The sequence below is a fragment of the Zingiber officinale genome, chromosome 10B (genome assembly GCF_018446385.1).
Source record: "Zingiber officinale cultivar Zhangliang chromosome 10B, Zo_v1.1, whole genome shotgun sequence".
Classification (NCBI taxonomy): Eukaryota; Viridiplantae; Streptophyta; class Magnoliopsida; order Zingiberales; family Zingiberaceae; genus Zingiber; species Zingiber officinale.
In genome coordinates this window covers 50515151-50529151 of record NC_056005.1, presented here as the reverse complement: position 1 = coordinate 50529151, position 14001 = coordinate 50515151, and the positions used below count along the sequence as shown (strand labels likewise).

The 14001-nt window shown below is 38.4% G+C and overlaps 1 long non-coding RNA gene across 1 annotated transcript; it reads left to right on the top strand.

The window, feature by feature from the left end:
• Positions 1-3848: 3848 nt before the first annotated feature.
• On the top strand, positions 3849-4741 carry LOC122030251. Its single transcript, XR_006125366.1, has 3 exons — positions 3849-4106; positions 4175-4275; positions 4479-4741. It is a non-coding gene; the product is annotated as an uncharacterized LOC122030251 (long non-coding RNA).
• Positions 4742-14001: the final 9260 nt, after the last annotated feature.

The following is a 14001-nucleotide window of genomic DNA, read 5'->3' as shown; positions in this document are numbered from 1 at the left end:
CAATTTTCTTGATGTGACTTTTCGAGTTTTGGGACCAGGCTCCAGCAGGACATCTCCAGGCTATAGGAGGTATGTTTGCATTTTGTTATCATGCATTTTTGTTGGTGTATGTATTGTTGCCCATATAGTTATGAGGTGTGTTAGTGTTCTCTTGTTAGTACTTGTCTAGTTGATTGTATCATGCATTTCATGTGTTGGGTCAATCACTGATCACGGTTGACCTAATGGTGATCAAGGATTACAGTCTTAAGGGATTTGTTATATCATACTACCATTTGTGTTAGTTACTGCCACTACTAGTTGGTTAAGAGTTAGAGTTACATACCAGTCTTAGTTACTATTAGTGGGGTAGTGGATGATATCTGTATACTCATGTTGACCCAGTTAGTAGAGTATTGGTTTACTCTTGTTGGTTCGGTCAGTTTAGGGTTGATTTACTTGGTCGACTTATGTAGTTTCGATTTGACTTATTACCCTTGTTGACTTTGGTAGTTGGGTATCGATTTATCTTAGTTTCATCAGTGGAGGATTGATGTACCCTTGTTGGATCATATAGTAGTTGACCGATTTATTTTATTGGTCCGACCAGTAGGGGATTGACTTACTCTATTTTTAGAGACTCCTATCTTTGGGATACTCGTGCTAGGTTAGGTATTTTGGGAGACATACTTGAGTACATGACTTGTACAGTCATGGGACAGACTGACTTACCGTATACCATTGTCGGCTTGGTTAGCTTGTAGAGGATTGTCATATCCTATTCCATGGGGACTTTGACCATGGATTGTCTGTACCTGATTGGAAGACTTAGAAGGTGCATTTGGATATGATATCTCCATTAATGTGGGAAAAGTGTAAGGCTACATGCTTAACACTTATGAGATACATCCATTACTGGGGTGTATGAGTTGGAGAGTACATTTGGATATATGATTTGTACTGACATGAGAGAGTTGAAATTAGCTGCTTAACCTTTACGTGACCCGGTACCCTATGAAGGAAGAAGCAGAGAATGTTTTTGGAGATCAGGTCATCACTTAGTGATTTTCTTGAGGTGTTTGGAGAGAGAGTACCTCTTTACCTTGTGTACATTGCTCGATACTAGAGGTTACTGAACCTCAGATGGAGCAATCACAGTAATAAGGGGTACAAGACAATGGTTAGACGACTCAGCTAACATTGTCTCTATCAAGTAACTCAAGACCTTGACCACATGATCATTTTACCAGATATTGTAGTCTATATCTCATATTAGAGGGTTTAACCTTTTATCGGTATTTGTTGAGGGACATTTATAGATGAGGGTTGTGGAGATATCTTCTGAATGGATAGACTCTTAGTCAGTAGGTGTTGTGGGTTGGATGCTTTCGTTTTTCTCTATCATTGTTTAGGAGACTATCTAGTATGATTGATTGATGTTGAGGACGATTTTGAGTGATGGATATTGTAAGATCAGGTGTGGTGATATGTTGTCTTTTGATGATCTATTGGTGGATGTTTAGTTTGATGATCTATTATTTGACGTTTGATGTTGATAGTGACATGGAGTGTAGTGTGTTTGTGATATCTATGGATTTATGGATTTATAGTTGATGATCAGATCACAGATTTGTTGGGGATCTTACGGTTGAGTGTGCTTATTGTATGGATAATATGAGTCTTTGGTGTTACCATTTAGGCATACCGTGCCCTAGATGTTTCATGGACGATGTTGTGATATATTCCTTATCCGAGGAGGATCACGTACACTATCTTCGCATAGTTCTAGAGATGTTTCGACGGGAACATCTATATGTGAAGTTCAGTAGTGCGTATTTTGATTGTCTTCTATGAGATTTCTGGGACGCGTTGTCTTTAGTAGAGAGATATTAGTAGATCCATGGCAGTTAGAAGCTGTTACCAGTTGAGAGTAGTCGTAGTCTATACAGGAGACTCGTAGCTTCCTTGGTCTAGATGGATATTACCGAAGGTTGGATGAGGATTTCTCTAGCATTGATATGTCGTTGATTGGACTGTCTAGGAAGGGAATAGAACTTTCCTGGACGGATGCTTACGAGATCTGTTTTGGGAGTTGGACGAAAAGTTGTTAATTGCACCGTCTTAGTTATGCTTTCTAGTCCAGACGGATTTGTACTCTACACAGTTGTATCGTATCTGGGAGTTGGTGCAGTTCCGATATAGCATGAGCGGAGTAGTCTCGAGCTAGTAGTGAGAATTATCGTGTAAAGAGAACGAGATTCTTATTTCCGTTAAAGATTGTGTGTGTTTCCGAGTCACTTCTTATCCAGGAGAAGTTACTGCAGGAAACACCTTGATCTAGATTTGCGATACATTCGAGTGATATATGATATATAGAGATTGGAGCATTTTATTGGTGGAACGACATGAAGAAAAATATTGCGGATTTTGTAGCTTGATGTTTAGCATGTCAGTAAGTGAAGGCTGAACATCAGAGATTAGTAGGATAGTCTCCGTTGATTTGGATACTAGAGTGGAGTTGGGAGCATGTTTTGATGGATTCTATTGTGGGATTATCCAGGACATAGAGAGGATATGATGGTTTGGATAATCATTGTTGGGTGACAACTTAGCTCCCTAGCTATTGATTTGTAGGATGTATCCGTTGGATTGAGTAGTAGGATTATACTGTAAAGAGATTACCGGATCTTATGGTGTATCTCTGAGTATGGTATTGGATGGAGATATGCGATTTCACATCATGGTTATGAGTGAGTTTTTAGCAGATTTTGGGTTCAGAGTTTTGCTTTAGTATAGATTTTCACCCTAAGATTGATGGATAGTTTGAGTATTTTATACAGGTGTTGGAGGATTTATTGATAGTGGATTTTGGATTTTAGAGGTGTTTGATTTATCTGTAGTTGGCTAGATTACAGAGTGAGAGTAGCGGGAGTAGGGTGAGTTCATAGCTCACAGAGTTGTCGCTAGTCACTTGGAGGTGGATTATCATGTTTGGAGATATGTTTATGATACTAAGATTGGAGATTTGTTTATGATATTTGGATGGAGTGGTATATGAGTATGTTGCTTGGTGGTTACCCTTGGATGAGGATCCCTAAATTGACCAGTAAATTTGGGGACCAAATTTTTATTTGTGGGGGAGAATGTAAGATATCTCAAATTTAAATAATAAATTTTATTGGACGAAAAATCTTATTGGATTTTTCAGGAATTTTTAGAATTTTTTTGGGATTTAAACGGAGGTCGTATGACCCATTTCGAGGGGATGGATTCGGAGCTAGTTGGAGGCCTGCTTGGAATACCCATTTAAGTGGGAGTTGATTTGGGAATGGACTTAGGCTTTAATTAATCTAACCTAGGTTTTATTTTTTTTATTTCTTTTCCTTTTCTCCTCCTCGAATTCGCCCGAACTCTCCCCCTTTCCCCGATCTCCTCTCCCGAGCCCTCTCTCGCATGACCTTTTCTTCCCCGATCACGAGTCTTCTTCTTCTCGAGACCTCTTGCGATTTCTCTCTTGGGCGATCACCGACGCCGACAACCCTAGATCTGGTTCGGTCGTCGCCCTCTTCCTTCTCTCTTGTCGTCGTGCCCTAGATTGCCGACGCCGAGTCTTGCTCGCCGAGATGCCTCCAGCACACCTTCATCGCCAATCAGGGGAGCATCTGTTGGTGCAGATCCGGTCGCCAATGATTCTTCTTCGACCTCCAGCGAGAGATGCCTATTCCCTTTTGTGCGCCACCAACCAACGCGTGGATCGACACCAACCCAAGTCGCGGACATCTGGTGCTCACTTGAAGCTGTGTGCATGAACCGGAGATGAGGTTACTAGCTTTCTTGAGCCGTTTGCCCTTTCTTGTCATTCGCAACTGTGCCCAAGATCGGACCCCTCCACTCCGACCAATTGGTGCTGGTGATTGTGGCTTCATTGCGGTTGTCCTTCCCTTGCCAAGAAGTGTCTATAGAGGGATTTTTGGCTACTTATGGCTTGTTGCAATCACTGGACCTCTACTTTGACCATTGTCTTGCCCAAGATCCAGTGCTGGACATCATTTTCTGGTTTTGATATGAAGTTGCAGGACATCTTCCAAACATCATCAATTTAGCTAGAAATAAGGATTCAACAGAGGGTAAGTTGGTTGATTTCAGTTGATGGATTGAGGTTTAAATCTAATGCTCGATGTTGATTGTGTATTAGGATATTGTTTGGGAGTTCAGCAGTCTCATCTTGCCCTAGTTACCAATTTCCAACAGCCAACAATTTCGGCTTTGGATCAACCACGGTGCATCCGAAATTGGGTAAGTTTTAGAGTTGATTTGTAATGGTTAATTGGTGAATGATTTATGTAAATGGATACATAATCGTTATTGGTATGAGTTGGATTGATTAGAGTTTGTATTGGGTTAATTATTTCAATTAGAGTTTTCCCTAACTAGATTGGGGAATTTTATTTAGCTATTTGCTACCTATGTAATTGGCTAAAGGTATTATGTGATCGCAGGATTTGGGTTTGAGGTGAGTGTCTCGATGTGGGATTGGTCTATCTAACGCGATCGACTGATAAAGGAGGGTATTTCTTCCTTGGCCTCTATGTAGATTTTCTTGTACTTAGTGCGTGGTTATTATTAGATGAATTAGGCTGTTTTATCTTATATCATGATCGGTTGCTGTTTTTCCTGCATGATACTTATGCTTGACCGTTTTGATGATCTATTTAATTCATATATAGTCTCAACTCTTGATATCTACTCTATTGTGATTACACGTATAGAGTATGTCTTGTAGGGATTGTCGGGTTGTTGGTATTACCATGCTGATTGGGTATATGATGTGGACTGTACATAGGTGGGTATGTGTTATAGGAGTCATCTCGTTGACCGTGCATTTACATGTGGTGTGTACATACGTATTTGTCATGTACTTTTGGAGGAGTTGTGTTGATTGTATGTTTGGGGTATATACACCTGTCTGTTGTGTTTTTACTGGAGGATACATGTTGATTGTACTTATATTTTGTGTACGTGTGTCTGGTGGGATTATTGAAGATTTTTGGGTTGATTATACATGTATAGTGTGTACATATGTTTGGTGGGATACATGGAGGTATCATGACGATTATACTCTTGTTGGAGGTATTTATGAGGTTTGGGGTTGTTGCATGGATGATGATTATATATATATATATATATATATATATATATATATATATATATATATATATATATATATATATATATATATATATATATATATATATATCATGTTCATCATTCATTGCATGCTGTCGACCATTGTCTCCTTGTGTGAGAGAGTCTTCAGTTGTTTTGGTTTAGCGCCGCACACTCAGCCACTCATGGGTAGTGGTAGCTAGAGCAGTTGTTTGTGAGATCCGACGTTGTGAGCAGTCAGGGACCCTGATGCTATGTAGTTAGATAGCTACTAGCGGACTGTCCGCCTCGACCACTATATAGTAGGCTGGAGGGTAGTACAGTCGTCACAGACCCAAGCCTCTCGGCCATACAGGGGTCGTGGTGTCTGGAGAGGTGGCGGGGGTGACCATGGAGCATGCATGCACTTTTGCATATGATACGCGGTGCATCTGGGGGTTATATTTGCATACATGCCTAGTAGATACTAGTTGTATGTGATTGTCGTTGTTGCACTTGATTGAGATATGGTTGTTGCATTTGGTTGTCATGCTGCATACATGTCATTTATTTTACATGTATATACAGTCGTATTTGTCACGGGTATATCTGTTGCAGATCCGGTGAGTTTACTGATCATTGTACCATGTGTCGATTCCAGATTGGGTATGTATCTGTCATTATGTTAGTTGTGGTTTGTACAGTTTATATGTTAGGTTTTTATGTTAGATATGTTTAGGTGAATTTATTATGATAGTATAATCATGTTCTTTATTCTCTACTGAGACTGTATACTTGTGATCTCCATGTTGTTTATGGACCATGCACTATCTTATCTATTACCCGCTGAGTTACCTATACTCACCACCGCATATATATCTTTTTGTTTTCAGGTAGATGGTTGGAGTGTCGCTCGGAGTATCCTGTCTTCCGGGTCCTACGTCACATCCGAAGGTCGTTTTTAGTTTTGTATATGTTTTATTTGTATTTGTTGTATTTGGTGGGTTGTTGTATTTGTTGTTGTGGTTGTTGTATAAAGCCTAGCCGGCTAGCAGTGTGTTGATTCTGTTGTATTGGGCTTTCCGTTTTCGTTTTTCCGTTGTGTTGGTTTTTAATACAGCCGTGTGGGTTGTTTTATATATAACTGCGTGGTTTTGATTGTTTCATTCCAGCCGTGTGGGCTGTTATTATAACTGCGTGGTTGTGTATATAAATATTCCAGCCGTATGTGGCTGATGTATATTTTGTTTGTAGTGATGCTTCATATTGTCACCGGTACAGGGGAGATGTTGCCGGATTTTTGGTCTGGCAGGGACTCCTTTGGGGGCGTGACACTTTTGCTCAACACTCGAAGCTTCTGGACTTTCTGCTGGACATCCGCTTCCCGGTTAGTCCAGTATTTCACCTGGTTCGCGACACCAGGACTTTCCACCTAGGGTTACCGCCCCCTAGGACTTTTGCCTGAAGCCTTCGACCTGCCAAGACTTTCCGCATAGGGTTACCACCCCCTATGACCTAGGGTTACCACCCCCTAGGGTTTTTACCTTGCCTAACCACAGTTAGGTCTTTTCCTGAAACGCTTAATAGATTTGTTAGATCACTAAACATCTTAACTTTGAATCCTTTGCCATTATCAAAATACGAGTTCGATCGTCGGATGCTTCCCGCACCAACAATCTCCCCCTTTTTGATTATGGCAACTCAAATTCAAAGTTAAGTAAATAGATATGCAAGTAAAGAAAATTTTTTTTTAAGGCGAGCAAAAATGATCTTGTAAAGCTCCCCCTTAAGTATTACTCCCCCTTTAAATAATATTTTGCGATTAATTTTGAATTAGCTACTTCTGAATTGGCTACTCTCCCCCTTTGCCATATATCAAAAATAAGTAATGGGATACTTAGCTTTGGTAGAATAGTCAATGATTTTCCAAAAACAATTGTTTGTTAGAAAGATAGAGAATTAAATAGCCAATAGATTTCTAAAGAGAGAGAGAGAATTTCAAAAACACTTAGCATTTTATGAGTGATTTCATCGTTTAGCTAAGTGAAACACTTAAAAAAATATGCTTAGCAGAAATTTTTAAAGTTTGCAAAAATATGCTTTTTAATACTTTTAAGTAACGAATGATTCTATGAGAAACCTTAGCTCAGAAATATGCTAGGTCTTTTGCAAACATTGAATTTCAAAAATATAGCTTAAGTTTTAAAAAAAACTTAGCTTAACTTGAATAACACAACACTTGATTTTGAAAATAGGGGTAAAATTAAGAAATTGGGAATATTTAGAACAAAGAGGGAGTAGCTAAAAATTGAGGTTAATTATTCAGTTGGTCCTTAAGTCCAAGCATGAGTCAAATTAACGAAATTTTAAATTATCGAATATGATATGGTCAGGTATCAGAGCCCTAAAGTACAAACATGTTTAACCTTAATAGATCCATTTCCTTCACCAACTGTCTAACCTGTAGCTACTTGCTGATTGCCTAGAGGACAACAACTTTCACTTGGTTAGTCGAGTTAAGTCATTTAGTCCAGTTAGATTTGACTAAGACTGGAAGACTTGACTGGATTACTGTTAATAAAGTATTTAACGCCCAGACCCATATTGATTCACAGAAATAAGCATTCTTGAGTCCAGGCTATACCCTATGCATCTCACGCCGTTCTATGTTTTACAAACACAAGCAAGGTATACCTAGGTTTTTGTGAGATGCTCTGGCTTAAGTCTAGGGGAACATGACATCTAAGGGGAAAACCTAGGCTAAGTCCAACTTTTGAAAAAATCTAATAAATTAGGATTTTGAAATAAATATTTTCCTAGAATTTTTTAAAATGATAACAGTTTTGAAATAGGATAATGAGTTTGAAAGGTAATTCTTATTCTACCCAACACATTCCTATTTGTCTTCTAAGTGAGCTAAACTCAAGTTCAGGTAAGGGCTTTGTGAAGATGTCAGCTAGGTTTGATTTTGACTCAACATAGTTGAGTGCAATATCACCCTTAGCTATATGATCCCTTACAAAATGGTGCTTCACTTCTATATGTTTAGTTCTTGAGTGATGAATAGAGTTTTTCGTTAGATTTATTGAACTTATATTATCAATTGAGATTTTTTTTTATGATATTCCAGTTGATAGTCTTTAAGAGTATGCATCATCCATAACAATTGAGATGCGCATTCACCTAAGGCTATATATTCAGCTTCAGTGGTAGATAAAGCAACACAGTGTTGCTTTCTACTTGACCAACTTACTAGGCATTGTCCTAGAAATTGATAACTACCGCTTGTGCTTTTTCTATCTAGCTTGCATCCAGCATAGTCTGAGTCAGAATAGCCGGTTAGGTCAAGAGTACCAGATCTAGGGTACCATAGTTCTACATTTAGAGTTCTTTTAACATCCTAAGGATTCTTTTGACAAGGGCTAAGTGAGACTCTTTTGCACAAGATTGATATCGTGCACACATACCTACTGCGAAAATTATGTCTGGTTGACTCGCAGTAAGGTACAGTAGACTTCCTATCGCACTTCGATAGTATTTCAAATTTACTGGTTTACCTTCTAAGTCTGAGTCTGTCACACCCCGAGAGTAAGGTTGTCCAACGAAAATCGGACAGCACCTCCCCTGTAGCAGTGACAAATAGAACCGGTATACATCACCAACAGATAATACATATACAAATTATATCACAACCACGCAGATAATATGCAACCCACACGACTGTAAAGTCAAACACAGCGGAAAACAAGAATAACAAAGATAAAGTAACAAAAACTCATCGCGGGCCGGCCTGGCTTGACTCCTCGACAAAACAACCAAATACAAGATAACAAGTCCACAGCCCAATTATTACAATGCTAAATTCAAAGGTTTAACTCAAAATAAAATGAAAACCAAAATCGTAAAACCGTCCTCGGAAGTGACATGGGATGGGATCCTCAATATACTAGTATCGCTATCCAGTGAAATTACTAATGTGGGTGGTACAAGACTCGGGGTAATAGAATAGGCAGGTATGAGTATCAGAAAGACAGAATACACAAAGAATACGGGAAAGATAAATAGCAGATACTCTGGGTAAACAAAATATATATATCCATACACGAAAACCATATCCTAGGCTAGCGATTAAGGTCCGAGATAACATAAAGCTGAACAACTTCATATAAAGTATACTGAAATGGAAATCAGATCAAGCATATATGCATATGTGATAATAGAAGCGCATAAGCAAGCATAAGCAAAGATAAACAGTATATCAAAAGACGTATGCGGATGGTCACTCCCCACCCCTCAAGTCCAGTAAGGAGTATGAGGCCGGGACAGACAACCCAGTACACCACTCGCGCCCACTACTCGGTGGTAGGGGCCCGGTTCATAGGTGGTTGCCGATAGCTACTGCGACGCGCAGCACCTCGAGACACTACATGGTGAGCGAACGACACACGGACGCCCAAGCTACCACTACCCCTGAGCGAGAGTGCTCAGAACGCAATCGACTCACCACACAAAGTCGTCGGTTATGCATGCAATGACATGATGTGAATAATACAGGTCATCATATATATATATAACGAAGTATGTACTACATGAATCGCATGCTCAATACTAAGCATAAAGCGGTCAAGCAGAAGCATGGCATCTAGTATGCTAGTTATCAAGAACAACAACGGAGACGATAGATAAGAAAGTGATCATCTCGAAGATTGAGTGGATAAGGTATCAAGCACAAGAAATAAAATGAGTGGAGTCAAGATAAATACTGCATATATGAAACTAACTCACGCACTAAGACCGATATCTAGAGAAGCAAGTTAAGAAGTACCCGCCTCAAATGTAGGCTGAATCCGACGTTAACCTCGTCACAATACCCGCCTCGATCAAAGTCCTGTGTCAACGTACAAAATTTAACTAAATACATAGGAAACAGAATAACTAAACTAGTGTACAAAGCATGCGAATTTAATCCGAGTTCCAGTCCTTATCCAAACGAAACTGCACTGATTTGCACAACCTACACCAAAACCCTAGTTTATGTCTTCAGATCAAACAATTCCCAACCGAAACTATGTCAACTAGAATTCCCAAATCATGCATTACGTCTCTTACACACCAATGCACCCACACTTATTCAATTAAACTAAGTATCCAAAATCTAACACATACCTTACAGTAATTTCCCCCACTGATAGCCACTGCCGGAAGGTGCTACTGCCGGAGATGGAAATTGCTGGCACAAGCGCACCAGTGCTGCCGGCTGCCAATATACCACAGACCAGGGCTCCTATAGTGCTACATACACCACAAGCAACTCAAATCAATACATAATCACCATTGGAGCACAACCCCTGTACCACAGATCCATGTTCGAGGCTGACAATGCCTTACCTAACAATTCACAGAGGCAAACCAGCTGCTGGAATTGTGATCGAGCCCTTCCCAGCAAGCCACTACCCAAAACCAACCCACAAAATCCGTTCACCCTCTCATCTGGCAACAAATCGCAGCTTCTATAGCTAATAGAAAAACCCTAATCAAACAAACCTCACCTCAAATACCTTGATGCCGGGAACCTCTGCCGTTGACAAAGAGAACTCCGACGAACTCAGCTCAGTTCTAGAGCTCGGGAAAGCGACTCCAGCGACGCCGAAGCCCAAACCTCCTCGCCCAACCGAGAATCCCTTGTGTGAAATCGTGATCTAGAGAGGGGAGGAGGAGTTGTAGACAAAGGGGAAAGAGGCTCCGGCGATCGACCGGGGACGTGCGTCGGCGCTGATCCCGTCGGCGGATAGGGTGAGCTCGAGGGGAATCGGCAGTCTTCGGGCAGAGTGGACACGAAGGAGAATGAGGCGGTGTTTTTTTTTTAGGGCACTGTAGCTTCTCACTTATATAGGTAGGGTTTAATTACTCTACCTAATTAACTCCCTAATAAGCCTCTCAAATGGTGATTTCCATTATCCCTTTAAACACGGTCATAAATCCTCCAAATAAATCCAGAAAAATGTCCAAAAATTCCCTTAAATCATTTTAGGTTATTTTCTTAGCCTATATCACGACAATGAGTCAATGCTATCTCTATTGTTAATTAATAATATTTGGTGCTAAATAATTCTTTAGCATATTTAGTTTTATAATAATCTTATAGTTAATTTAGTTTTCCAACCATACTCATTTCAAATTCATTTTCCATTAATTTAATGAATTCTTTTAGAAATTTAGAGTTAGTTGAGCCAAAGATTATATCATCAACATAGATTTGGGCTATGAAGATGTCATTTTCTATGGTTTTTACAAATAGGGTCGGATCGATGTTACCTTGTTTAAAGCCTTTGGATATTAAATAATTGGATAACCGTTCATACGATGCTTTAGGGCTTGTTTAAGTCCATATAAAGCCTTTTTCAATTTAAATACATGACTAGGATAGTCTAAGTCCTCAAATCTTGGGGGTTGGCTTACATAAACCTCTTCTTTAATAAACCCATTTAAAAAGGCTTACTTGACATCCATTTGGTATAGTCTAAATCCCTTATGTGCTACATAAGCCAGTAGCATCCTAATGGATTCAAGTCTAGCTATTGGTGCATAGGTTTCATCATAGTCCAAACCCTCAACCTGACTGAACCCTTTAGACACTAGTCTTGCCTTATTTCATACTATATCACCTTGATCATCCAATTTTTTCCTAAATACCCATTTGGTGTCAATTATGGACTTATCTACTGGTTTAGGTACAAGTTCCCAGACTTAGTTTCTATCAAATTGGGATAATTCTTCTTGCATAGCAATAACCCAGTCTGGGTCAGGTAGGGCTTCTTCTATAGTCTTAGGTTCAATTTTAGAAATAAGAGCAATCTGACTCAGGTTTCTATAGGAGGATCTAGTTCTGACTCCTAGGTTTGGGTTACCCAAAATTTGGTCAGGTGGGTGAGAGGTACTTGTCTTATGTGTGGATCGAAGGCTGGTTCTTCTGGTTTATTAAGGTTAGGTTGGATTTCATCATCTTCTATAGTTCTTGGATTGATGTCAATATTTTCATTTATATTAGGTAGGTTGTTTTCTTCATCAAAGATTACATTAGTTGTTTCTTCAACTTTTAAGGTATTTGATTATATACTCTAAAGGCCCTACTGGTTGAGGAGTATCCTAAAAATATTCCTTGGTTATATTTGGGTGTAAATTTTCCTAAGTAATCTTTAGTATTTAAAATGTGAACTTTACAACCAAATACTTTTAAATAGTTTAGGTTGGGAATTTTATGGTAATATAGTTCATAAGGTGTTTTATTGTGAGGTTTGTTAATTAGAATTTTGTTTTGAATATAATTTGCTATATTTATGGCTTCAGCCCAAAATTGATGATTTAAATTATACTCATTTAGCATGGTTCTAACTGCATCTTGTAGGGTTCTATTTTTACGTTCACTAGACCATTTTGTTGGGGGGGTTCTAGGACATAAAAATTTATGTTGATATCCATTTATTTTACAAAATTGGGTAAACCTATGATTTTCAAATTCCCCTCCATGATCACTTCTGATACGTTTAATTTTAGTATCTTTTTCATTTTCTGTTAATTTACAGAAATTACTAAATATTTCAAAGGTTTCATCTTTTGTTTTTAGAAATTTTACCCATGTGAATCTAGAGTAGTCATCAATTATAACTAAGCAATACTGGTTCTTGCTTAGTGACTTGGCTCCATGTAAATCAAATAGGTCAAGATGAAGGAGCTCAAGCACAGAGTTAGTTCTTTCTAGATTACTTGTGTTGATTTGATTTATTTTGGGCAAGCATTGAGTTGAGTTTTCAATGAATTTTAATTTTGGCAAACCTCTAACTATTTGACTCATTTTAGAAATGAGTGTGTGAAGGCCAGTCTACCATGACTTGGGTTTCCTCTTGTTGTGTCATGAGACACTTTATTGAGGACATTGATAGGTCGATTGTGTAGATGTTATTTTTCTAAGTCCCTTAAGTACGATTTGGGTTTTTAGCGGTTGTCAAAATTGACTAAGTATCCATTATCACAATTGACTTATACTTAGTAAATTAAAGTTAAAATTTTCAACCAATAAAACATTTGAATAATGAAGTGAACTAAGTTGATATTACCTTTCAGATTACTTTAGCTGACCGTTTGACGTGTACAAATTCAGTACAGTAGATTCTTGTATTTGATTTTGATTTTGTTAATGAATTTGATTTGACCTCGTAAGAACCCACAAGAGAAATTTCAATTTGTAGGCCAAGGCGTTATTTGCCACGCCCCCTCTAACACCTCAATCCTCATCGTCCATACTGTGGATGAACTCGAGGGCAACGTAAAGATCCAATAAATTGAAGATGCAGAATGGTGAGTAGTGAGAGATTAATTACTAGCTAGTAACTTGTAATTTAGCTTTACACTTTTTTTTAATTGTCTTATAGACATTATATCCTTCGACCAGGAAACAACATATTCCTAGTTATAGTCTGCGATCAACTTCAATTTTGAAGCTTTAATAGGTTTACAAGTCTAAGTTGAGTGCAATTAATTAAAATCTTTAAGTTGATTGAGGTAAACTTAATTGATTGGAGTCTTGACGACTATAAATTCTCTATACAGAAGCAAGCAGAACTGATTCTTTTTTTTTTAGCCTGGCATGTGTGGGAAAAAATAATTGAAAATTTGTGAAGTTTTTTATTATAAAAAATAAATCATGTCACCAAAATAAAAATTAATATAAAAATAAATCACTTACTTTATTAAAACCACTATGGTTATTTTATATTAAGATAAAGAAAATGAAAATGAAAATAAAAATTTAACAATCTGCTATGTTAGAACCCCAAGTGATAAAGCCACGGATGTATTGTCAAATAAAGTTAAATTAGA